We start from the raw sequence: 26,092 nt of genomic DNA on the forward strand, positions 1-26,092 counted from the left end.
CCGGCTTTGATAAAAGGCTAATAATCATAGTAAAATATAATATATATATATTTTTTAATTTTTCACAAAATGTTAGGAGCATAAATAGGTATTTTGGAAGAGAGGCGGGACAAAATTGGGTGTCAACAGCGGGTATTTTAAATTTCAGTTCAGGCACCCACCTCATAATGCGGGTATTTTAAATTTCCGTTCAGGCACCCGCCTCATAATGCGGTGGAAGTGGACGTGGATTTACATTTTGTACCGTGGAAGTGGATGTGGATTTATATTTTTGTACTGTGGAAGTGGACGTGGATTTATATTTTGTACCACGAAAGTGGACGTGGATTTATATTTTGCACCACGAAAGTGGACGTGGATTTACATTTTTGTACAGTGGAAGTGGACGTGGATTTATATTTTGTACAGTGGAAGTGGACGTGGATTTATGTTTTGCACCATGAAAGTGGACGTGGATTTACATTTTGTACAGTGGAAGTGGATGTGGATTTACATTTTTTGTATAGTGGAAGTGGATGTGGATTTATATTAGAAGTGGATGTAGATTTATATTTTATGCCATGGAAGTGGACATGGATTTATATTTTTTCGTGGAAGCGGATGTGGATTTATCTATTCTACACCGTAGAAGTGGATGTGGATTTACATTTTGTACAGCGGAAGCGGATGTGGATTTATATTTATATTTCCTTAAAATAAACGTGGATGTGGACTTAGCTCTCGTTAAAGTGGATATCAATGTCAACTTAATTGGAAGCCATAAATCTAATTCATCTCCAAAATATATTGTGGATTCAACTTCCGAAACAGGGGTTACAAGTGTAAACTTCTCCAACCCTGTCTTATTTACACATATATTTCTTTATTGCTAACAATTGTTTATAGCTTGTGGCTTTTGACAATATTAAAGTTGGCATCACACATCAATTCGTGGAACTATTTCTTCGGCAGCGAACTGGGGCAATTTGTCGGGAAGGATAGTCAGACTTCCCGACACGGGTCAAGGATCTACCTCGAACACTCGTATCTAATCACAAGTATTCTACCTGCATTCCAGCAATTCAATTTTCAGAATTCTCAAGTTCTGTTATCATACCCAGTGTCATCATAATTCGACACTGGGACAATATTTTGCAAAGATTCGCGCCAATCGGAATTCGTAAGGTGTCGTAGTTGTCCCAGAACTACAATCGACCTGATTCTCATGCAGCCCGAGATATGTAGGCAACTCAGAGACCAGAGTTCGGTCATAATCCTCTCAGGTTTCCTTTAGCCGGGACAAAATAGGCTACTGAGTCAACGTCTTTGCCCGACAACTCTTTTCATCATTACGGGCAAAGAGGGACAAGTTGTTGACACCCAATTTTGTCCCGCCTCTCCTCCGAAATACCTATTTATGCTTCTAACATTTTGGAAAATTAAAAAAAAAAAAAAAATATATATATATATATATATATATATATATATATATATATATATATATATATATATATTATGTTTTACTATAATTATTAGCCTTTTATCAATGCCGGCGTTTCACTATTCTATTACAATACTGATTATTATTATTATTATTATTATTATTATTATTATTATCATTACTATTATTATTATTATTATTAATAATATTATTATAACTCACATTTTATCATTTCAACACATTTTACCGGCTTGCGCACTCACATCGCATTTATCTTTGCATAATTAAATAATAGTGTTTATTTACTGTGGATTTTCGAAATATTATTGCACGGCTATTACAACACCATTTTTATCTGAGCACTAATAATTGCATATTTTATACTAAGTAATATTTTAACACAAGTTATTTAAATAGGTCTTTTATTTAAATGTAGTAGCTCAATCAACTCATACTATTTTCGGACCAATTCACAAAAACAGCCCATCATTTTAATTTATCAGCCCAATTTAATTCACCCCAGCCCAAATAATTAACCAATATTTTCGGACCAGCCCATTACCCATTAAACCCGGTCCAGCCCACACCACCAACCCGACCCGACGGCCCAATTCGTTCAAAACAAAAAGGAAACCCTTAGGGTTTCCTTCCATTTTCCAGCCGCCGCTCTTGTCTCTCTCTCTCTCTTCTCCTTTTCCCCCATCTCTCTCCTTCTTCACCCGATCCCTTCTCTCTCTATCTCCCTCACCGGCGCCTCCACCACGCCTTGTCCCCCCACGTTTCTGCCACCCTCACGCCTTCCTGTTCCCCACTTCGACCGTGTCCTCGTTCCTCTCTCTCCTCCTTTCGATCGAAAACCCTAGCTCAAACCCAAGATTGACGCTATAAATAATGGTTCCAAGTCAGTTTAGTGGGTTTTTTTTTTTTTTTTCGATTCATGAAATTCCCCCTAGAACCTGGGGATTTTGTGGTTCAAGAAACCTCCCTCTAAGAATCAAAGTCGTTTAGCCGCCGGAAATTCCCTGAGAAATTAAAGATCTTGAAGCCCCCAAAATTCTCCAAATATAGATATATATCAAATTTCAGTAGTGATAAGAAATTCTAAACGTCGAATCAAGAACATTAAATCATTTTTTTTTACTTGTCTCTGTGTCGCTTTTAATCTGAGCGTCACAAACTCGGTTTTGGTAGTTTTCGAGGTAGACCGAAAGATCCCCGTACCCCTTTCGCTGCACCCGAAGAAGGTAATTTCCTTCCTTCAATTATTTTTGGTATTGTTTTTTGAGCGTTGAAACTGTGTATGTGATTTGTTTGGCTTAGTTGTATTCCAGTTCTGTCTGTAGTTATCCTTGGCGTATTAAGCGTGCTTAATTCTGTTTAGTTCGGTTTTGCGACTATTTCAGATTTATGTGCAAGTTTAAATTAACCTGGCGCTTTAGTTTCATTTTGTTTGCCTGTATGTCCTAGGATTAATCATGTGCTAGCATTGATTTAGGTAATCTGTCAGTCATGTTTTGTGTGCATTAGTTTTCTTTTGGAATTAGTTAGTCAGAACAACTTATCTAGGATATGTTCTGATTCAGTAGTGTGTAGTTTGGGTCTACAGTTACTTTGTTATGCTATAAAAGGCTAATTTTATCTAGTTGTATGCTAGGTTAGCCCACAGCCTGTTTAATCAGACTGTCATATGCTTAGTCTCTCTGCCAAATGACTTCAACCCATTATTATTCTATATGCTTGGTTCTGAATCCTGTCATTGAATTTATAGTCTCATGTATTCAAGTATTAGGGCCTGGACTCGGATTAGGTGTTTTAATTGCTTAAGTCTGTGTTAGATTAGTGTAATCCTCGGATATTCATTGATACTTGTTTATGCTCAGTATTAGTTGGTTTCAGTCACCTATGATTTGTTGAAAGATGAAATCAGTATGATTAAACATGCTATTAGTATAGTCCGTAGATCTTGTTTGATGTGGAAGTAGCCTGGGATGCTGTGTTGGTTCTGTTAACTGAATCAGGATTCTATATTGAGTTGTTGACTCATAATTTATGAAAAACATGGTTAGTTTAAACTTTAATAATGTAGGGGACTTTGCCTAGTCCAGTCCAGTTTGCACATGTCATTCTAAATTGGTCCTTGTGTCCAAATTCATATGCGGAATCACCAGCAATCTAGTGGTATATCTGATTAAGACCTCCTGCTTAATATTTGAGACTCTGGTTGTTTTTATTCTCATCACGTATACCTTCCCTTTCTTCTCTAATATTGTCCTCTGTGTCTAAATAGCTAATTCATACCCCTGTTAAATGTGAGTCCAGTGTGCAAATTTGTTTGTTTGCTATTGTGTGCTGTCTGTTTCGAGTGTTTGTTGTAGTGTTTAAAGATCTCGGAATAGGTTCCTCTAAAATGGGTAAAAGCATTTGAACACAGTTCTGCCTCTATGTGTGTTCAATTTGTAACACTGGTTGGAACCTGTTGGGATTATGTAGGCTGCTGTTTTGATATTTGAAAAATGTAAAAAGCCCATCTTGCACTCTAATGTGTCACCTGTTTTGACCAGTATTCTCTTGGGATGTATGTTTCTTGAACATACTTTCTTCTTCTTTTGTTCCCTAATGACCAGTTAGACTTCCTTTCCCTCCTTACAGTTCTGTCCATGAAATATGGTAATGAATTCAGTTTAAGCTCATAAACATAGGCTAGCTTATCGACTTAACGTATGCATTAATTACTTGGTTTAACGAGTTTATATCAAAGGTATATGTTAAAGTTATCTAATATGACCCATCTGAGCACTCAGCTATGATCAATTAATATTGACATTGAGAATTCTGTGTATATACTCATGCCTAAACCTTTAAGTGCTCAAGTCTGCAGTGCTCCTTTATGAGCTTTGGTTATCGTCACATGCATACTGATGACAATCGATTTGAAACACCAGTTGAAAATTGACCTGAAATTTGATATATATTCCTGATAAGTTGTTATTCATTTAATTATCAGTCTCCAATCCTTGACGCGTGTTGGTTAATTTGCATATGCTCTGAATATACTCAAATATACATGGAATATACATAGTCCCCTGGACTGTTTTAAATCTACATTGTACATGTTCAGCCGTAGTCATTTGATTTAGTACTAATCCTTTTCCTTTCATTTTGTGCATGACCACCGCATACGAGTCCGAGGGACTCGCTCTTCTTCCGCATTCGGAGTTGGGCTAAAAGCCCAACATAACCTCATTCACGTCCAGCCAGTGTGCAGCAAAATAAAAGAAACGAAATTCTGGGCTAAGGCCCAACAACAACAAACAGATTGCAGCAGCTCTTTTAAAATGGGCTGAGCCCATTTAAATTAGCTACTTCTCTATTTTGTGCATTTAATTTGTATTATGCAATTAACTCTTTGTTTGTTTTTGTTTTCTTGGTTTAGATAAATCCTAATGAATTAGTAGGCTTAGTTTTAGTCATGGATAGTTAATTTAAGGGAAACTAACAATTAATTCCATAAATTCCATTTTCTTCTTTTTATATTAAAGTTATTTATAGTATCCATAATATTTACTTCTAGAATAGTTGATAGTATAGAATTCATATTTTTCGAATTAAAGGAATCATATTTTCTATTATCTTAATTTCAAAACATCATTAATATACAAACATAAATTCAAACATATTATAAATAACTCTTCAAGTTTGAATCAATCACGTCTAGTTTTAGCCGAGTATAATTAAATAAATCAGTAAAAGAGAAAGAAATTCATCATCTTTGCATTCTATTTTTAAAACAAGTCTAGATTTCTTACACTATTATACTGATATAATGTCATATTGGCTAGGTTTTCTCTTAAAAGCTTCTACTTCTATACAAATCATTATATTTTGCCAGTCTCACTTTTGTAATAAAATTATTATTTTAAGCTTAACAAACATTTATAAGTTTTATTTTTAAGTGGACTACTATGCATTTCTTCGAGTCAGTTTAAATAGCATCATTTTGTTTTCCTTTAAAACCTCAATAATATTTATAACCTATTTTTCTTAAGAATTAAGCATTATATTTAATCTTAATTAATTAACCTAAGTTGGCCGGATAACCGTAAGTTAACGGATTCTAAAGGATGCCTAACCCCTTCCCTTTAGGATAATATAGAGCCCTTACCTAGAACCATACTGGTTAAGCAGACTATTAATTGAGGTTTAGTTTTAACTTTGCCTTAGTTAACCTCTAGGTGTCCTAATTCACCGTTAAATTAATTAGGTGGCGACTCCTTAAAACAAAACAAATAGGAATCACCAATATGTTGTACTCCTAATTTAATCCCAGTTAAAATGGGGTATGACACACAGAATTACCATAGTACCAAGTAGAGGTATATACATAAAAATGATAAATCACACCAAACCGTTAACTTGAGTTAAATTTGAAAAACATAATTATCTAAGGGGTTGATACTGAAGAAAAAATTTGATCATAATTGATTTGATTTGGTTTTAACTAAAAAAGGTCAAACCAAGACCAAATCAACCCGACATTATATATATTTATTTTAAATATTATTTTTTATATAAAAAATTTATTAAAATCTACTTTTTAAATATTGTGGGGTACATTAGGGCGATCAAGGACATGTATGATGGGGCCAAGACCAGGGTAAGGACTATGGGAGGAGACTCAGAGCACTTCCCAATAGTGATGGGGCTGCATCAGGGATCAGCTCTTAGCCCATTTTTATTCTCCTTGGTGATCGATGGATTGACGCGGCAAATTCCAGGTGAGGTGCCATAGTGTATGTTATTTGCGGATGACATAGTCCTGATTGACGAGTCTCGCAGCGGGGTTAACGCTAAGCTGGAGGTTTGGAGACAAACTCTGGAGTCTAAAGGGTTCAAGTTGCGTAGGACCAAGATAGAGTACTTGGAGTGCAAGTTCAGTGATATAGTGCATGAGGCTGACGTGGAAGTGAAGCTTGGCACCCAGGTCATATAGAAGAAAGATAGTTTCAAGTATCTTAGGTCTATTATACAAGGAAATGGGGAGATTGATGATGACGTCACATACCGTATTGGTGGAGGGTGGATGAAATGGAGGCTTGCCTCCAGAGTGTTGTGTGACAAGAAGGTGCCACCGAAACTTAAAGGCAAGTTCTACAAAGTGGTGGTTAGACCAACTATGTTGTATGGGGCGGAGTGTTGGCCAGTCAAGAAATCTCATGTTCAGAAGATGAAAGTGGCGGAAATGAGAATGCTGCGATGGATGTGTGGGCACACTAGGAGCGATAGGATTAGGAATGAAGTCATCCGAGACAAGGTTGGAATAGCCTCAGTGGAAGACAAGATGCGGGAAGCGAGGCTGAGATGGTTTGGGCATGTGATGCGGAGAGATGTAAATGCCCCAGTGCGAAGGTGCGAGAGGTTGACCAGCGACGGTTTCAGAAGAGGTAGAGGTAGGCTGAAGAAGTATTGGGGGGAAGTGATTAGACATGACATGGCGCATTTCTTGCTTACCGAGGACATGACCTTAGATAGGAGGGTATGGAGGACTCATATTAGGGTAGAAGGCTAGTAGGTAGTCGCGTTTATCCTTTCTTACGAGTAGTTATGTTACTCTATAGTTTCTTGTCTCTTGATTTCTGCGAGTATCTGTTGGTTTATAATGACTTATTTACTTTCATTGTTTTCATTTTCATAATTGCTTTGATTTGTTTGCCCGTATCTGACCTTTCTTATGCTTTTTCTTAAGCCGAGAGTCTTCCGGAAACAGTCTCCCTACCTAAGGTGGGGGTAAGGTCTGCGTACACTCTACCCTCCCCAGATCTCACGTTGTGGGATTCACTGGGTATGTTGTTGTTGTTGTTGTTGCTACTTCGTAAATATTTTTTAACTTTGTCATAGTTTTTGTTTCTTAACAATTTAACACCGGGTCTGTTCTTGCAATTTTATCTCAATGTCCATATATATTAACTTCAATGAATCCATTACACTCCTGATGTTTTCGTTGTCCCTGACAGCTATCCATCTCTTTTAATCAAGAAATTTCAAGTATATACGGTTTATAAAGTTAGAAAGAGGTCATCTTGTAAAAGTTGAGGCTCTCACGTATGATATGACTTTTTCGCCTTTTATGAAGTTGTGATTGATATTTTTGTGCGTAAGATTACAATGGACTGAATTGGATATGATTGTATGAAATTGTGTGGCATTTACATTGTACTTCACAAAAAGCAAATTAATTTCGTTATAAATACATTCGACCAAGAAGAACCTGAAAATTTTGAAAAAAAAAAATTTGAGAATCTTATTGATTTTGTTTTTATAGAATTGATAAATTTAATAAATACAAAACCGTCAAACCTATCTACACGTACCAAGTATCAAATGAAGAAGATAAATATATAAATGAACACAAAAAGAATTGGTTGAAAAAATTACAAAAAGAATTGTTGAAAAAAGTAAAAAAAGAATTGAGTTAAAGAAAAAAATTGATCTAAAAGACCAGACGATAGAAGAATTATTAGAATTAAAGAAATGGAGTTACTGCTTTTGGAGAAAGAAATAGCACCAAGAATGAGAGAGTAAATAGAAGTGGGACCCATACACCTTTTAAAAAGAAAAGTTATCACCCTCACATGCCTCATCCACCATAAAATTTCTCTGTTTTCGATGTATTCTCTCCTCTAATTAAATCGTAAAACTTTATGTCCAAACAAAATTACTAGGTAGTGGACCATTGTACAGCTGCAGCATACATGAATGTTACTTTAGACTTTTCTGCCACGTTTATCTTTCCACGAGGCCCATGTTCATGCGTCAGATTTTCTATGCTAAACATATCACATTATGAATGGACCCACCATTTATTAATTTTAATTAGGCAATTTGCACGATGGTCCTTCATACAGACTGGTCTTTAATTTTTCGTTCTCAAATCGCTGTTCTTTAATCTTTATCCTTCGTTTAAAAAAGTGATCAAATTATTTTGAGGTTTTGAATTCGAAATTAAATAGAATCAAAAATAATAATCTTAAATATAGAAAATCTATGCCTATTCAGGAAAAATTACATAGAACTTATACTAGAGACGGCATACGCTGCCTTGTAAGGCAGAATTTTATTTATGCTTTAAGGTATAACTAAAAGTCTGCCGATTCGGGCAGATTTTGCCTTAAAGTAGACTTTTAGTTATACTTTAAGACAAAATCTACCGTATAAGACAGATTTTTTACAAAAAATTTATCTTAAATTTTTTTTTATTAATTGAGCGGGATTCAAACCCAAAGTTTCAAGATATTTTCGATTACTTTTTTTAAGTAAAGGATAAAATTAAAGACCTGCAATTTGAGGGCCAAAAATTAAAGACTACCGGACAATCCGCGAAAAAAATGATTTTAATTGTGCGAGAGAAAAGTCTAACTGTATCAATTGGTGCAGACACTTGCCACAAATTTGATTGGTTGGACCAAAAGATACTTTTATTTAAAAAAAAGTGAAATGGAAAAGAAAACGTAGTAGAAAAGAGCAAGATCCGTTTTTGGTTGCGTATATATCTACTTACATTATCAAATAGTAAAATTTATGTCCAAAATAAATTATAAGGTGGTGGACCATTGCACGACATATATGACTGCTATTTTAGACTTTTCTGCCACATTCACATTTACATTTCCACAAGGCCCATGTTCATGCGTCAGATTTTCTAATATATCACATAATGAATGGACCCTCTTAAACACTCAGATTATAACAGCCAAACTCACAATCAACTGCTTATGTCTTTGTGTATCTTTCTCTAGCTTTCTTCCAATATCTTCTATACAACCTTCTTTTTGCAGCTCTGATTAAAGTGAAATCCAACACTCTTGAAGATGGTTGAGGCCTTTGTGTCATTTGCAGTAGAAAAATTGGGGGATTTCTTCATACAGGAAGTTTCCTTGTGTTTAAGTCTAAGAGAGGATGTGCTGTGGTTGCGAAATGAGCTGCTCTTTATGCAGTCTTTCCTCAACGATGCAGAGGAAAAGCAAAGTGAAGATCAAAGAGTTCAACAGTGGGTGTTTGAAATCAATTCTGTTGCTAATGATGCGTCGCTATACTGGAGACTTAAAACTTCGAGGCTGGTAAAGGTGATGACGATAGATTTGCTAGTTGTCTGAAGGCTTGCACTTGCATATGTAGGAAGGAGGCCAAATTCTACAATGTCAGCAAGGAGATCCAATCACTCAAGCAGCGTATCATGGATATCTCTCGCAAACGAGAGACTTATAGTATTAGAGATATCAATAATACAGGAGAAAGACCAAGAAATCGGCCAAACAATCGGTCAGCCATGGCTAGAACATTGAGGAGAACTACCTCCTATGTAGATGAGGAGCAGATTTTTGTTGGCTTTCAAGATGTTGTAGAAAGACTGCTAGCTGAACTTCTCAAAGCAGAACCTCGTCGAAGCGTCATCTCCATTTATGGTATGGGAGGAGTAGGTAGGATCACTCTTGTGAAAAATCTCTACATCAGTCTTAATATTAACTCTAGTTTCCCAACACGCGCTTGGATATGTGTTTCTCAATAGTACATCGTCATGATCTCCTTAAGAATATCATAAAATCCATCCGCGATCGCAATAAGAAAATTCTAGATTTGTTGAAGATGATCAAGACAGATCTAGAAATTTACCTTCGTGATCTATTAAAAAAACATAAATATCTTGTGGTGATTGATGTTGTATTTCAGAGAAAAGCTTAAAAAAGTTGAAAAAAACATTTCCGAACTGCAGCAGCAGAGTTATTATTATCACGAGTAAAGATGATGCCGCTGAAAGAGCAGATTTATCTATAAACTTCCTTTCCTAGGCCAAGGAGAAAGTTGGGACCTCTTTTATAGGAAACTACGCAATGTTCAGGCAATTGTTTCAGAAATGCAAAGGTTAGCTAGATATATGGTGAAAAAGTGTGGAGGCTTACCACTTGCAATTGTTGTATTAAGCGGACTACTTTCGCATAAAAAAGGGTTGAAAGGATGGCAAAAGGTAAAGGACCACCTTTGGGGTACATTAAAGATGACTCTATCGAAATCTCCTGCATATTATCATTGAGCTACAATGATTTGCCGACTGCGCTGAAGCAGTGTTTTCTTTATTTTGGTATTTTTCTAGAAGATCGTGGTATTTTTCCAGAAGTTTTTGGCATTGGCATTAGCAGTGGTAATTATTGACAGTATAAGAAAGTTGATAGTTTATTTTAATGTTTTGATGGATCTTTAGTACTTTATTCATCTTATATTCCATCTAGACACATGTTAGCGTTGATTAAAGTATGTGCTTAATCAAAGCTTTTCATCCTCAGAAATTGTTATCTCCAATTTGAATTTTTACTCATAAAAGAAATTGATTTTCAGGTCGCAGAGGAAGAGTGATGGGGGAGATTTGTTTTTCATCTGGATGCTATAGTGTAGTTAGCTGTAGAGCCTAATGAGGTAGAATTTATTGTTCTGCTTCATTTCAGTGGCATTTCCCTTGATCTTTTTATTTTTTCGACCTACTTATGTAAAAATATTTTTGAACCATATATTACAATGCAATGTGATGGACTTCATTGTTATTTATATAGGAAAACATAGAGCTTAAATCAAATAATAGAGTCTATGTGACTTATGATAATGAAAAAGCTGTAGGAAACTTATGATAATGAAAAAGCTGTAAGAATCTTTCTTTTCACTTTCTTCATAGTTAGAAAGAATATAAATATGATCTTTTGGCCAACAAACAGAAGGTAAGGTATAATAAGCATCACATTTTATCAAACATTGTAAGTTAGTTCGAGGAATCAATATACACTATATGAAATTGTTGGCTTCAGTACACATTAGACTTTGGCTGAACAAATCAAACATTATAAGTTATAATAAGCATCACATTTTATCTTTATGATTAATCGCAAATGCATCACTTCTCTATTATTCTTTCTGTCTTAAATATGGAATTCGCTCTTATGCTTGATGCAGCTTCAGTGCATCTCATGCTCAGTTAACCCAAGGTCAAAGTGATTTCCTTGAGGCTGCTCTCGGCTCTAACAAGGTGCTTTTGAGAAAATCATCATTTTTCTTCTGGGGCTATTCATCGGATCTCAGTTATTGTATGATGATGCTTTAGAACCAATAGATATAGAGCCCATTTGGTTTGGCTTATAAGTTGTTTTCAGTTTTTTTGAGTGTTTGGCTGGCCAACTTAAAGTCATTTTGTGCTTAAAATAAGCTCAAAAAAATAATTGGGTCCGTTTGACTTAGTTTATCGAAAGCAGCTTATAAGCTTCAACTAGCTTATAAGCCACAAAAAATAAATTAGCCTACCCCAAACAGCTTATAAGCTGCTTAAAATAAGCCCATCCAAACAGGCTCATAGTAATGGTCCTGTGTGTGGACTTATAAATTGGTTATCTTAGAGTTCTTTTTCTGTAATGCAGTCAGCAATTTTTAATACCTTCAAGTTTCTTGATTGGGAGAATTAAGTGCCAAAAAATATGCCGCCTAATCATGTATTGTTGAAATTTGTGGAATGTCATGTTATAAGCTACGCAAGAGTTATTAATACATGCATTAACATGGTTAAAGACAAAACTACCCTATATACACCAAACCAAACAGTGAATAAGAAATAATCTCAACATAATTAATCTCACCATAACTTATTCCAGCTATTTATCTGATCCCAGTTATTGTATGATGATGCTTTAGAACCAATAGATATAGTAATGGTCCTGTGTGTGGACTTATAAGTTGGTTATCTTAGATTTCTTTTTCTGTAATGCAGTCAGCAATTTTTAATACCCTCAAGTTTCTTGATTGGGAGAATTAAGTGCCGAAACAAATGCCGCCTAAACATGTATTGTTGAAATTTGTGGCAAATCATGTTATAAGCTACGCAAGAGTTATTAATACATGCATTAACATGGTTAAAGACAAAACTACTCTATATACACCAAACCAAATAGTGAATAAGAAATAATCTCAACATAACTAATCTCACCATAACTTATTTCAGCATTACTAATCTCATCATTACTAATGCGCTGTATTTAGTACTATTCTTATATATTCTAACAAACGATCCCTAAGTGTCTTATTTGGAAAGCCTTTTAACAATCCCAATGCCTTGGATTTCGTAGATCTTTAAAAAATATCTCAAGTACATTTCAATGTACTTAAATATAAGTATCGGGGATAGTAGAATGATGAAAAGGGACTTGACATATCAAAACTAAGGCCACCGCAGAAGTGTGTGACTGTTTTATCTAAACGTTTAAATTGTAGAAACGATACACTTTTATTTACTTAAATTATATTCTCGACACGCTCCTCACGTGTGGGTCTAATTCTTTTCCATGAGAAACACACGTGAAAAATATTTTTGATAATGATGGCGGTGAGACTCGAAGCCACAACCCATGTATGCTCTAATGCTATGTAGATTTCGTGTAACCGTCTCATCTAGAAACTTAAATTCTTAAAAAAGTTTACTTTTGTTTGCTTAATTATATTCTTAACAGATTAAAGCAATGCCAACCGATTGATTATTTGCTGAAGGTCTTTGCAATTTGCCTTAACTCTATCATCAACATCTTCTTTATCGATTTTCCTTTTTCTGTATATTTATTTTCCTATCAAACACGTGCAATATAATGTACCTTTTCCTTAGCTTTCATCTTTGTCATTTCCTATTATTAATTTAATAATGAACAAGAAGAAAACATAAACATTTATGTTTTTTTTTTTTTTTGCGCGGATGGCCTTCTTTTGGGGTGGTCTTTAATTTTTGTCTCTCAAATTGGTGGTCTTTAATATTTTTCCTTCGCTTAACATTCAGAGATCCTGGATTCGAATTCAGACTCAGTAAAAAAAAAATTGCAAGACATAAGTTGCAATTAGGGTTCGAATCCCCACATTATAATCTCCTTTGTCACTTCCTCTTCCCCTACCCCCATTATGTTATAAAAACAAATTTTAATTTTTTTTAAAAAAGGATTCGCAGGGCAGAAGTTGAGATTCGTAAGATATAAGTTTGCCTTAAGGCAAACTCTTTTACCCAAAATTAGGCCTTAAGGCAAACCTCTGTCTTAAGACCTAACTTTTGCCCAAAGTTAGCCTTAAGACAGAAGTTTGCAAAAATCCAACAAAACACACACACACACACACACACACACACACACACATATAAATATATATATATATATTTATTTATTTTTGCGTTAAGGCAGTGTTTAAAACCCAACTTATGTCTTGCGAATTTTTTTAATATTTGAGTGAGCGGAGGTTCGAACCCGGAACCAAGGGGCTTTTAGCGAAGGATAAAAATTAAAGACCACTGATTTGAGGGGGGGAAATTAAAGACCACTCCCAGCGAAGGACAATCCTGCAAATTGCCCAACATTTATTAATTTTAATCGGGCAATTTGCACGATTGCCCTTCATGCAGACTGGCTTTAATTTTCACCCTTCAATTCGCTGATCTTTAATCTTTGTTCTTCGCTTAAAAAGGTGGTCGAAAATACCCTGAGGTTCTGGGTTCGAAACCCAGTAGAGTAAAAAATAATAATCTTTTCGCAAAGCACAGGTTTCTATGAACCTATGCCTATGCCTATTCGGGTGAAGTTACATAAAATATATGCCGGAGACGACATACTTTGACAGACTTTGCCTTAAAGTAGACTTTTAGTTATACCTTAAGGCAAATAAGGTAGACTTTTTGCAAAAGTCTTATCTTTCGAATTTTTTTAATTAACTGAGTGGGAATTTGAACCCAGAATCTGAGGATATTTTCGATTACCATTTTAAACGAAGGAAAAAAATTAAAGACCACCCCAAAAAAAGGATAATCCGCGCAAAAAAAATGATTTTAATTGTCCGTGGAGAGAAAAAAGTCTAACAATATCAATTGGTGTAGACACTTGCAACAAATTTGATTGGTTAAAAAAAAAAGGAAAAGAAAAACGCAGAAGAAGAGACCAGATGGTATGATCTGTTTTTAGTTGCGTAAATATCTACTTACATTATCAAACCGCAAAACTTATGTCCAAACAAAATTATAAGGTGGTAGACCATTGTACCACATATATAATTGTTACTTTAGACTTTTCTGCAGCATTTATTTTTCCACAAGCCCCATGGTCAAGTGTTAGATTTTCTATGCTAAATATATATCACATAATGAATGGACCCAACATTTTTTAATTGGACAATTAGCACGATTTCCGTTCATACATATTGGTCTTTAATTGTTGGCCCTCAATTTTCTCTTCTTTAATCTTTATCCTTCACTTAAAGAGGTGATCGAAAATATTTCGAGATTTTGAGTTCGAAATCTAATAGAGTAAAAAATAATAATTTTTTCGCAAGGCATAGGAACCTATGCCTATTCGGGCAAAGTTACATAGAATCTATGCCGGAGACGACATACTTTGCTTTGTAAGGCAAAATTTTATTTATGCTTTAAGGCATAACTAAATGTTTGCTGGTTCCGGCAGATTTTGCCTTAAAGTAGACTTTTAGGTATGCTTTAAGGTAAAATTTGTCACATAACGCAGACTTTCTGTAAAAGTCTTTCCTTGTGATTTTTTTTTTTAATTCATTGAGCGGAGGTTCAAATTCATAACCTAAGAGTATTTTCGGACATCTTTTTAACCAAAGGATAAAAATTAAAAACCAGCAATTTGAGGAGAAAAAATAAAGACCACCCAAAAGAAGGGTAATCCGCGCAACAAAAAAAAAATTAATGGTCCGTGGAGAGAGAAAAGTCTAACAATATCAATTGGTGTGGACACTTGCAACAAATTTGATTGGTTAGAACAAGAAGATATTTCTATTTAAAAAAATGAAAAGAAAAACGCATAAGAAGAGACCAGATAGTATGATCTGTTTTTAGTTGCGTAAATACCTACTTACATTGTCAAACCGTAAAACTTATGTCCAAACAAAATTATAAGGTGGTAGACCATTGAATACAACTAGGGGTGTACATGGATCGGGTTGATTCAGATTTTTTAAACACCAAATCAAACCAATCGCGTCGGATTTTTAAATTTATACACCAAACCAAACCAATAAAATTCGGATTTTTCAACCTCGGGTTTTTTCGGGTTATTCGATTTTCTCGGGTTTTTCGGATTTTTTTTTTCCGGAATAGTCTTGATACAATACATATAACTTTTACTTCAAATATTTCTGTCCTAGTAAGATACAACTATATAATTAAGGTGTTTCTTAAGAAAATAACACAAAATGTGAGAAGAGTGATGACATTGTATTAAAATATTCAACAAAAACTAATAAAATCGGTTAAAATAAATATTGCTAATTAACAAGCCATAAAGAAAATGGCCATAATCTAAAAATACTAAGTCATGCTAAAATAAGCACGGCTAATAAGTATTAATTACATGACAAAGAAAAAAAACTTAAGTTATGTATTTTCATTCTCTAAACTAATTATGCAAAACTAAAGAATAGATATCCAACATTATTGTCATTCCTAGTGGTAAATTGAATTTCTTTTGTTAGCGTTAGTGTTGAGCTGGTTTTGGTTTGAACTTTATTTGACTTACAAATATCCATAGGATACAAAACTTATTGACATTCAAAATTCTAAGTTCAAGCTTGAATAATATGATAATAGATAAAAAAAAAAACTACGAAAAAATAAAAGAAATATTTATAAATTCCATTACAAATAAATAATTTTATGTATAAAATATTTTAAAAATTTAATACATGTAATATCGGGTTGGTTTGGGTCGGTTTGACTCTTTTTAGTTAAAACCAAACCAAACCAATTATGATCGGGTTTTTTTTCTCAACACCAAACCAAGTCAAACCAACCCACTAGTCAAGTTTTTTTTTCAATTTGACTCGGTTTATCGGTTTGGTGCAGTTTGTCGGTTTGGTTTGTACACCCTACATACAACATATATAATTGTTACTTTAGACTTTTCTGCCGCATTTATTTTTCCACAAGCCCCGTGTTCAAGTGTCTGATTTTCTATACTAAATATATCACCTAATGAATGGACCCAACATTTATTAATTTTAATTGGGCAATTTGCACGATTGCCCTTCATACAGACTGGTCTTTAATTTTCATCCCTCAATTCTGGTCTTTAATCTTTATTCTTTGCTTAAAAAACTGACCGAAAATATTCTGAGATTTTGAGTTTGAAACCCAGTAGAGTTAAAAATAATAATCTTTTCGCAAACAATAATTTTTTATGAACATATGCCTATTCGGGTGAAATAACATAAAACTTATGCCGAAGACGGCATACTTTGGCAGACTTTGCCTTAAAGTAGACTTTTAGTTATGCTCTAAGGCAAAATCTGCCGCATAAGGCAGACTTTTTGCAAAAGTCCTGTCTTGTGAATTTTTTTACTTATTGATTTACTGGGAATTCAAACCCAAAATCTCAAAATATTTTCGATCACCTTTTTAAGCGAATGATAAAAATTAAAGACCATCCGAAAAAAGAAAAGTCCGCGCACAAAAAATGATTTTAGTTGTCCGTGGAGAGAAAACAGTCTAACAATACCAATTGGTGTAGACACTTGCAACAAATTTGATTGGTTAGAACAAGAAGATACTTCTATTTTTTTTAAAAAAGAAAAAAAAGAAGGAAAAGAAAAATGCAGAAGAAGAGACCAGATAGTATGATCTGTTTTTAGTTGCGTAAATATCTACTTACATTATCAAACCGCAAAACTTATGTCCAGAAAATATTATAAGGTGGTAGACCAATTGTATCACATATATAATTGTTACTTTTTTTTTTTTTTCCACCCATTTAGGAGGATTTATAGTGTTTTCACACTTCCCCTCCAGTGTGACTCGAACCCAGGACCTATCATATAATTGTTACTTTAGACTTTTCTGCCGCATTTATTTTTCCACAAGCCCCATGTTCAAGTGTCAGATTTTCTATGCTAAATATATCACATAATGAATGGACCCAACATTTTTTAATAGGAAAACTATGTATATATACATATTAAGGAGAAATATTTACAAAATGTGTTGATAATTTTTTTTATTTAAAAAACATAATGATATTTTACGAAGCATGACGGATTTTCATATGTTTTTTTATTTATTAATTTTATTTTCAAAAAAAAAAAAAATTTAAAAAATATATTTTTTTTAAAAATACTTTAAACTTTTAAAAAAACAAATATATATATATATATATATATATATATATATATATATATATATATATATTATTTTTTTTGCTCAAAGGCTTAAATAATTACCTCAGATTTTTGTGTATGAAAGCTTTATGAAAAATGTATGAAATGTGTATATGTAAGCGAAATTTTTAATATAGTTTTTCATACAAAAATGTGAATGAAATTCTAAGTCTTGAGCGAGATATACATATTTCATACCATTCTTATACATAAAATTTTGAGCGTAATGTTTAAGCCTTGATCGAGATATACACATTTCATACGTTTTTTATACACTAAATTTCAGTGATTTTTTTAAGCCTTGAGCAAGATATACACATTTCATACACAAAAATTTAAGCGATTATTTTAAGTCTTGAATGTTGTATCAAAGTTGTATATAATGTTGTTATAGTTGTATTAATTTTAGAGAAATCTAACATGAACATTATACACGAAAATGTGAGCGAAATTCTAAGCCTTGAGCGAGATACAAATGTCATACTGTTTTCATACATACAATTTTGAGGTGATTTTTAAGCCTTGAATGAGATATACACATTTCGTACAGGTTTCATACCGTCTTCATACACTAAATTTTGAGCGAACTTTTTAAGCCTTGAGTGAGATATATAACTTTCATACATTAATTTTTAAGCGAAAAAAATAACAAATAAAATATATATATATATATATATTTTTTAAAAAGTATGTTTGTTATAGGGTTTGTAATGTTATGTTTTGTAAATAGAAAACTATCGTCACGTTTCGTAAATATTTCTCCTTAATATGTATATATACGTAATTTACCCTTTTTTAATTGGACAATTTGCACGATTTCCCTTCCTACAGACTGGTCTTTAATTTTTGTTCCGCTATTTTTTAATCTTTGTCCTTCGCTTAAAAGAGTGATCGAAAATATCTCGAGATTCTGGGTTTGAAACCCAATAGAATAAAAAATAATAATCTTTTCTTAAGGCATAGGAAACCTATGCTTATTCGGGCGAAGTTACATAGAATTTATGTGGAAGACGGCATACTTTGCCTTGCAAGGCAAAAATTTATTTATGTTTTAAGGCATAACTAAATATCTGCCTGTTCCGGGAAATTTTGCCTTAAAGTAGATTTTTAGTTATGTCTTAAGGCAAAATCTTGCACATAAGGCAGACTTTTTGTAAAAAAGTTGCCTTGTGAATTTTTTTATTCACTGAGTGAAGGTTCGAATCCAAAATATCAAAGTATTTTCGGTCACCTTTTTAAGTGAAGGACAAACATTAAAAACCAACAATTTGAGGAGAAAAAAATTAAAGACCACCCAAAAGAAGGGCAATCCGTGCAAAAAAAAAAATTATCCTTTTTCGCCCTTTAGTCTTCGTTTCTTCTTTCCTGTCTGATTGTGTTTGTTTTCCTTTTTTTTTTTTTTTTGTGGTTGTAACTTTGTCTTCTTCTCTGTTATCCTTCATTGAGTCTTTATGCCTTCATTGGTGAAGGTTTTTAAATGTTTTTTCTCTCTTTAATAGTCAACTATGATGGAGTAAATTAGTAGGGAATGAAATGGGTGTGCTGAAAACAATGACTATGGTTGAAAGTGTAGAGGAGTTTGAAGAGAGCGGGCCTGAGAAATTTTCCGATGAGCACAATTTCGGCGATCTCTTTTTCCGGTGATGCAGTGTAGATTTTTTTTTAAAAAAAAAGGAGCAAAAGAATGGAAAATAAAAATTGTCCTCCTGTTCTGTGTATGTCATATATAAGTGTGTGTTGGTATAAAAGCAGTATGTGGAGAAAAATTGAAGAAGCCATTTTTTATTTGAGAGAAGGTTAGGGAGAAGGAGGTGGGGACGGGGTGCCTTTTTTTTAATAATTAATGAAAAATGGTCATTTTCTTCTTTTCTTTTATAATTTTTGGCACTTTGACACGTGGCAGTCAGTAATTGGTGCGTGAAGTTACTTTTTTGCTTCAAACTGAGACTGAGTTAAAAATGACATATTAATATAAGTTTGGAGTTATTTAGGAGGATAATAGAATTCCCGCAAAATTTAAATGTCTTTTTGAAAAAACATGTCAAGTTGAGGGGGTGGTGTTTTCGAGAAAAACTTTATGATGTGTGAGATATGTCATGTCATATTTGTGTAAGGGTCTTTATTAATTGACAAGTATACAATATGGGTCCCACTTTATTTTAACTTCTCCCTCTCTTCACTACTAATTAAGTGTGAGGGTCCACTCCTTGTTTCTTTCCTTCACCCTTGGATACCCTATATCCCTCCCCCCCCCCCCCCCCCCCCCCCAAAAAAAAAGCCCCACTCCCACACATTAGTTAGACCAACCGCCACCTAAGTTACTCGAGTGCGGATCTATATGTCGGATCTTTCATGATCTAAATTTTAAGATTCGGGGATACGGATCCAGTTATGGATACGGGTGCGGAGATTCGGCTAAAAAAAATTCAAATATAGAAATTTTTATATACAAGACATTCCATTTTCTTCAATTTCACCTTATCTTAGTTTTGATTAAAGAAATCATTGAATCTATCCAGAATTTCTACGTCGATTTTGGTCAAAATATCCAAAATCGGTTGACCAGATCGGGTATGGATCCCGATCCCACACTGATAACGTCCAAATCCACTCCTTAAAGAGAAAGTGTACACGGTCGTCGCAATATAATTTACCCAACTATGAGTCGGGGTCGATCCCACATGGAACAATATACTAGGCGATTTAAACAAGTAAGGAATTACTGTCAACTAAGCTACGATACACACTTTTTCAATTTTTGGTTTTTGATTTTGAAACTACCAAAGATAAAACTTACCTAGAAAGCGAGTAAAATGATCAATGGCCACAAGCATGGATACAAGGAACTCTCAAGTAACGATCCAATGAATCTTATGATTTTACAACTAAGAGCAGGTTTATGTTGATAAATAATGATTTCTAAAATCTCATTGAAAGTCTTCCAACCAAATCAATGAATTTCACTCTAAGCTTCTCCAAGCCTTAGAGTGCGATATTAGGCACAATCAGTTTAACCTCAAGTAACTATCCTCTTCCGAGCTCAAGTTATTAGATGGGTTTAATGACCCAAATTCTTGTTAATTAATCTTTTCCAACCTATATTTTCTCTTCCGAGCTCAATCAAAGTAAATGGGCGAGTCTTAGGGTTAGTTAATCCATTAAGAAACATTAAAGAACAAGATTAATTAAAACAACAAAGACACACTTCAATAGCAATAAAAATCATTCAATACATAAGCATAACAAGAGGTTTCATCCAACTTTGCAAATGAATATTTTTATAAACAAGATTAAAGTTATGAAATAAAATTCTACACACTTAGATATACAATACAAAGCAAGAAATTGAAGCAATGAGTAAAAGGTTAAGGATTTTTTTATCAAAACTTCAAATCTTCAATCCCCAAGTGTGGTGTAGGAACCCTAGTCTCCAAGCTTGAAAATATGGCCAAAGATAATGTTTTACAAACCCTAAAAGGGAATTTATAACACTCCAAAACGGGAACAAATTGTGGACAAAAATGCCCTGCGTGCAGCAAGTGCTACTTGCAGACACAACATGCTGCAGCAAGTGTTACTCGCAGATGCTGCATGCACAACATGTTGCACCAAGTGCTGCTAGCATGTGCTGCCAGAAAGTGCTGATTGTTTTATTTTTGCTCTATTTTGCTCCGTTATGCTCTCCGGACATCTTATCCTACAAAACGACCTAAATACACAAAAAGTAACAACAAAAGTGCTTGAAGAGTCACAAAAGCTTAAGGAGTTAGCATTGAATATCCCGTAATTTCGCGGCACATCAACACCCCCAACTTAAAGTCTTTGCTTGTCCTCAAGCAAAACAAAACTAAAATCTCAATGAGGATCCATCAATACTAGCTTAGGTAGTGCTGCTATCATTTTCAAAGCACATTCTTCAACTAAGCACAACCCTCATGACTTTGGTTGGTACCGACAATTAGGCTACAAGCATGTGAAACTTCAACCAAATAACTCCCTCATTTCAAAATACAATTTCAAGAATGCAATAGAAATTCAAAACAATCAAGCAACAACACTCAAGCCTCAATAAATGACTCAAAACCACTAGCTTACTAGATGTGCCCAGTTGACTCAACTTGGAACTTTTCAACATTGCCAATCTATCTTAATTCATATGCCCTCACAAGAAAGAAAGTCCCAAAATCACTATATTCCTAACAACACCAACACGGGGGACATAAACACAAAGTCACTCACACTCAACAAAGAAATTCTAGTGCTAACAAATATCACACTATAAGCTTGCCCTTATTTTCAATCATCACTAACGCAAGAACATTCGGTTGGAGATCACATATGGACTTTTTAAGCTTGTAATGTGGGCTTAAGGAAGGGTAGGATAAGTATTTGGGATACAAGTGACTACGCCCTCCTTGAACACTACACAATACCTTTTGTCCACTTTTCTCTTCATTTCAAAACATCACTCCTTCCTTTGCATACTAGTTTCCCCAATTATTCCAACTTATTTTTGTGCAACCATTTTCTTGATTTCTATTTTTTTTCACAAAGATACATTTTTTTTGCACAAAACGTTTGCAACCTTTCTGTGTTTTTCAAAATTTCTTCATTTCTTTTGAATTTTACACAACATCAATCTTCACCGCTTCTCAAGCAACACTAACACCCCCAACTTAGGCTTTTGGCCTCAAATTCACAATTTAACGTTCAAGGAGGAAAAGGTTCAAAAGAGAGAATTTCGTCAAGAAGGGTAAAGGCTTGTAATGTGACAATCAAAGGAAAGGTCATAGGCTCAAATGAGGTTACTAATGATATTATTTATGCAATGGTAGGCTAGAAAAGCTAAAGAGGTTTTTTTAAAAATCACAAAGATAGCCCAAGGTCATCTCTCCAATCAACATAATCAAAATTAACATTGAAAGACTAACTGGACAAGTTCTAGATGATAAAAGTAAGCACAAGAATTATTCAACAAACACTCACCACACATGCATATGAACTAGTCAAGATGGAGCAATTTCACTTCCTAAGCAAAAACAACTAGAGCAATATCTCATAATCCAAAGTAAACCTAACTAGTAGGTAAAGAGTCACCAAATGAGCCAAAAAGTTGTCACAAAGGTCATTCTTTCCTATGCACCTTGCTCTTTAACTTTCACAAAAAAATTGGAGGGTATTCACATTTGAACATTTCACATGCAAGAGACTAACTCTATTAGTACCAAACAAGCCAAGAGTTTCCATATTTTTCCTCAAAGGAGCATCTACACCTAAACTACAAGACTAATTAAAGAAGCTAAGAAAGAAAATAAAATAATAAAAGTGACTAATCCACAACATGCCAACAAAATAAAATCTTCAAAAATTTGAGCAAGTTCCATTTGCAACAACGTCTATTCACAACCACACCAACAGTCACAAAACAAGCCTGGCAAGGGCACACAATATCCATACATAAGACAAAAGACCGGCAAGGGCACAAATCAAGCATAACCAAAATATAATGTGCTACCACATGCCACCCCCAACTACAAGCATTGCAGTGTCCTCATTGCACATAATCAAAACAAAACATAAAATAGTTTGAGGGCAAATAATTTTTTTTTCTGTCAGCACCTGCGACTCGCAGGCATGACCTGCGGTTCACAAGTGATGTCACCTGATTTTTTTTTATTGTCAGCACTTGCGAAACGCAGGCATGACCTGCGAATCGCAGGTGATGTCACCTGAAAACTTTTTTCAGCAGCAACTACTGGTTTGGGGCTGCTCTGAAAACCCGACCTGCTCAAAACAACTCCAAAAATTCTAAAACTTTGTGGATTAGTAAAAAAATAATCTACTAAGCTATTCTAAAAAAGAAAATTTCAAAAATGATTTAAAATTTTGAAAACGATGGGTTGCCTCCCACTAAATGCTTAATTTAACGTCACGGCACGACGATTGCCAACTTTACCGTTTTCTCGCCATTTGGAGCTTATGAATTGGGCACCCAACTTGGACTCAAGTTTGTGACCACGAGCGGTGGGAGGTGGTAAGTAGATGAACAAGCCAAACATTAATTTCTTCATTTTGCACTTCTTGGCTTTCAAATGAGGAATGTCATTTTGCCTTCTTACTCTTTCGAATTGCAAGATGTAAGACACTTGTCTTTCTTCTTCAACATCCAACATGGATGTATGTGGCTCAATTCCCATATCACCATACAAATCCAATGTTGAAAAAGGCTTGGAGTGAGACTTCAACCTCCAAATTTGCAAATTTTTCGAGATTTTGACATTCTCATTTTCCCCCAATCTAGAGTCAACTTCCACCATTTTTCTCAAGACAACGGTTGACTCTAATTTCTTTTCTTCTTTGGCATCTCTAATGAAAATGGATTCGGTTGGAGGATGTTCAATTCTTGATTCCTTCTTTTCATGATTGGCCTCCAACATGGGCATTCTCTCCTCATATTGAGCATTTGAGAATTCTTCTTGATTTTGTTCAAATGCCCATGGAAGATTTTTGTGTTCATTCATCAATCAATTTTGGAGACTAGTTTCCAAGTACTCCTCCAAGGCTTTTTGCTTTTCATTTCCTCCTTCAAGTAGGCATTCCATCATGAGCTTGAACTCTCAATTTTGTCCATTCTCAACTTCTTCCACTTCCATTTCCCTATCATTGTCACAACAAAAAGTAGAATCGTCATAGTGGGGGTTCGGGGAAGGGAAGGACACATAAGCACAATTAGTCCAATGACTATTTTGACCACCACATCTATCACATATGTTCCACTCATGGGTTCGAGATTGTGCACACAATCCTCCCCTGGGAGACTTTAAATAATTTTGCGAAGAGTGGGGTCCTCCACAATAAGGACAAGGGTCATCAAAGTATGAACAACTTCCATCCGACCCATTTTCATGGAATGATGCCATTTTTTTTATAAAAAAATAAAATCAGCAAAGAAAACAACTATACAAATATTCACAAGTTTGGACAAAAGCAAGTAAGCTTAAATCCCAAACTAACCCAAATATGCCAAATTATTCCCCGGCAGCGGCGCCAAAATTGATAACGTCCAAATCCACTCCTCAAAGAGAAAGTGTACACGGTCATTGCAATATAATTTACCTAACTATGAGTCGGGGTCGATCCCACAGGGAACAATATACTAGGCGATTTAAACAAGTAAGGAATTATCACCAACTAAGCTACGACAAACACTTTTTCAATTTTTGGTTTTTGATTTTGAAACTACCAAAGATAAAACTAACCTAGAAAGCGAGTAAAATGATCAATGGCCACAAGCATGGATACAAGGAACTCTCAAGTAACGATCCAATGAATATTATGATTTTACAACTAAGAGCAGGTTTATGTTGATACATAATGATTTCTAAAATCTCATTGAAAGTCTTCCAACCAAATCAATGAATTTCACTCTAATCTTTTCCAAGCATTAGAGTGTGATATTAGGCACAATCAATTTAATCTCAAGTAACTATTCTCTTCCGAACTAAAGTTATTAGATGGGTTTAATGACCCAAATTCTTGTTAATTAATCTTTTCCAACCTAGATTTCCTCTTCCGAGCTCAATCAAAGTAAATGGGCGAGTCTTAGGGTTAGTTAATCCATTAAGAAACATTAAAGAACAAGATTAATTAAAACAACAAAGACCCACTTCAATAGCAATAAAAATCATTCAATACATAAGCATAACAAGAGGTTTCATCCAACTTTGCAAATGAATATTTTCATAAACAAGATTAAAGTTATGGAATAAAATTCTACACACTTAGATATACAATACAAAACAAGAAATTGAAGAAATGAGTAAAGGGTTAAGAAATTTCTTATCAAAACTTCAAATCTTCAATCCCCAAGTATGGTGTAGGAACCCTAGTCTCCAAGCTTGAAAATATGGCCAAAGATAATATTTTACAAACCCTAAAAGAATATTTATAACATTCCAAAACGGGAACAAATTGTGGACAAAAATGCCCTGCGTGCAGCACATGCTGCAGCAAGTGCTACTCGCAGGCACAACATGCTGCAGCAAGTGCTACTCGCAGATGCTGCATGCACAACATGCTGCAGCAAGTGCTGCTAGCATGTGCTGCCAGAAAGTGCTCTGTTTTGCTCCGTTATGCTCTCCGGGTATCTTATCCTACAAAATGACATAAATACACAAAAAGTAACAACAAAAGTGCTTGAAGAGTCACAAAAGCTTAAGGAATTAGCATCGAATATCCCGTAATTTCGCGGCACATCACACACCCACACCCACACCCATGTCTTGTAGATATGGGTGCGACACCGAAAGTGACGAGTCCGAGTAACATAGACCGCCACTAAGCTGGATCAGTGCTTGACAAAAATACTTTTTATCTTTTATGTAATTTGTTCACCCAAGCTATCTGATATCACTAATTACAAAAAAACACAACAGGACACAGTGAAAAGAGTTA

The 26,092-nt window shown here is 34.5% G+C and overlaps 1 pseudogene; it reads left to right on the forward strand.

The window, feature by feature from the left end:
- The first annotated feature begins 9,036 nt into the window (after positions 1-9,036).
- LOC132616769 (putative disease resistance RPP13-like protein 3) lies at positions 9,037-11,849 on the forward strand (annotated as a pseudogene).
- Positions 11,850-26,092: the final 14,243 nt, after the last annotated feature.

This window comes from Lycium barbarum, chromosome 11 (assembly GCF_019175385.1).
Source record: "Lycium barbarum isolate Lr01 chromosome 11, ASM1917538v2, whole genome shotgun sequence".
NCBI classification, from domain to species: domain Eukaryota; kingdom Viridiplantae; phylum Streptophyta; class Magnoliopsida; order Solanales; family Solanaceae; genus Lycium; species Lycium barbarum.